Source organism: Lynx rufus, unplaced genomic scaffold (assembly GCF_022079265.1).
Source record: "Lynx rufus isolate CCGP_SWC_20201006 ecotype Redwood Valley unplaced genomic scaffold, mLynRuf1.p SCAF_1, whole genome shotgun sequence".
In the NCBI taxonomy this organism is placed as follows: Eukaryota; Metazoa; Chordata; class Mammalia; order Carnivora; family Felidae; genus Lynx; species Lynx rufus.
Window position 1 is genome coordinate 184,201,772 of NW_025814823.1, and position 2,318 is coordinate 184,204,089.

Sequence of the window (2,318 nt, forward strand, 5' to 3'; positions counted from 1 at the left end):
AATCTCTCTTTTCCTTTCTCACAATGTCCAATTAACTCTGTGTTTCAAACAGACAATGTGATGGAGGCCCAGACATCCCAGATCACATTTCTCTATGGACATAAAAGGTGAATGAAGATACGTTTTGTGTAAATAAGATATTTATGTTTTGGAGTGGCTTATCACTGTAGTGATGCATTCAAATCCATCGACAGTCATTTAACTATGTATAAAGACCTTTTTTTTGTGGCGCCTTGGAGGCTGTAAACTGCTTCAACATGAAGCTGAACACCTCTTTCCCAGCTACTTGCTGCCAGAAACTCATTGAAGTGGTTGATGAATGCAAACTTCATACCTTTTATGAGAAGCGAATGGCCACAGAAGTTGCTGCTGATGCTCTAGGTGAAGAATGGAAGGGTTGCATGGTCTGAATCAGTGGTGGCAATGACAAACAAGGCTTCCCCATGAAGCGGGGTGTCTTCACCTATGGCCATGTCCATTTGCTGATGCGTAAAGGGCATTCCTGCTACAGACCAAGGAAGACTGGAGAAAAAAAGCACAACTCTGTTGGGGTTGCCTAGCTTTCTCAACTTGGTCATTGTAGAAAAAAAAGGGGAGAAAGATATTCCTGGACTCACTGATACTACTGTGCCTTATGGACTGGGACCCAAAAGAGCTAGCAGAATCTGCAATTTTTTTAAACTCTCTAAGGAAGATGATGTCCACCTGTACGCTGTGAGAAAGCCCCTAAACAAAGAAGGTAAGAAACCTAGAACCAAAGCACCCAAGATTCAGCATCCTGTATTCCATGTGTCCTCCAACATAGACGTTGGCGTATTGCTTTGAAGAAACAGAGTACTAAGAAAAATAAAGAAGAGGCTGCAGGACATGCTAAACTTTTGGCCAAGAAAATGACAGAAGCCAAAGAAAAATACCAGGAACAGATTGCCAAGAGACAGAGGCTGTCTTCTCTGAGACTTTCTACCTCTAAGTCTGAGTCCAGCCAAAATTGAGATTTTTCTAAGAGTAACAAATAAGATCAAACATCAAACAAAACAAAACAAAACTATGTATAAAGAAAAAAAATGTTTTGGTTAATAACCTTACACGCTGACACCAACATGAGTTAGCATACCAGGTTTCTTTCTATCTGTGGAATTTATTCATAAACTGAAAGTTTAAAATTATCCTCCCTACCTAGCAGCTCCAAGTTCAGAGACATTTTTATTTGTGAAATAAGATTGTAAGAGAACATGAGACAGCAGATGGGGAAATTGGGAATCTGATGCTTTCCACCTAAAATATCAATACCCTTGCCTGGCAAGAGTTTTACCTTCTAAAAATATGAAGTTGAATGTTTTAAGAAATATGGGCTTTATTCCTAAGTTAGAATCCCAAAAATTAAGAAAAAGAGGACAAGAAGAACATTTTCAGTAATGGAAGATTAAAATGTGTCACAAAGAAAAGACCAAAGGTTAGTATTTTATAAGGTTTTGCCCGGCATAGAGGTTAAGCTGTCTGTTTTGCCTTTCTCTGCCTCTACTAAGTGATTATTAAACTATGGATGAGATTTAACTAGGAGTGAAGGTTTATGATTTGAAGGTCTGGAAAAGGTAGGAGTCAAACTTTGAGCTGCATCATAGAATAAAAAAAATACATGACTGACATGGTTTAAATGAATATCTTAGCAACTAAATGGGTATACTATAGGTATTTATCAAGTATTTTGGTTCTTTAGATTTAATTCTTATAGACTTCTGAATAGCTATGATACTGTCATTATTGACAAAATTTACTTCTGTGATAAAGCTACAGTAATTTCACAATAAGGAAACCTTTTATTGTTTTCAAATGTTTTCACTGAGTTGAAACTTTTCTGCACTTCAGAATTTGTACTATAAAAATCCTATTGCCATAATACTTGCCTGCAGCTAGATACTTAAGTTACTACACTAAAGATTGATTTAAATTGAGTGTAATTATCTGCCTAGAATCTTTAAAAAAATTCCTCTTCTTTAACCATTAATTTTCACAACCATGATTATCCACAATAAGTTTAGTTGGTGGTCTTTAATTAGTGTCTATTAAAATCTATATGGTGGTTAATTTAATCTGATTAAAAAAGAATCACATGCATAATCACTAACATAGTGAGTAATTTTGTGAATTTGAAATGGGGTCTCTTAACTTTTACAGCTGGAAGATGTGCTTGATTCACCCACATTAAAATGTTGCTAAAGTTCTTATATTCGCCCATTAGCTTAGCACTTTAAGAAATGTAAATGAGATTCCACTTTTCACCTATCAAGTTGAAAAAAGTTGGGAAAGTTTGAAAATAC

The 2,318-nt window shown here is 35.8% G+C and overlaps 1 pseudogene; it reads left to right on the forward strand.

Annotated features, from left to right (window-relative positions):
• Nucleotides 1-257: 257 nt before the first annotated feature.
• On the forward strand, nucleotides 258-992 carry LOC124510072 (40S ribosomal protein S6-like; annotated as a pseudogene).
• Nucleotides 993-2,318: the final 1,326 nt, after the last annotated feature.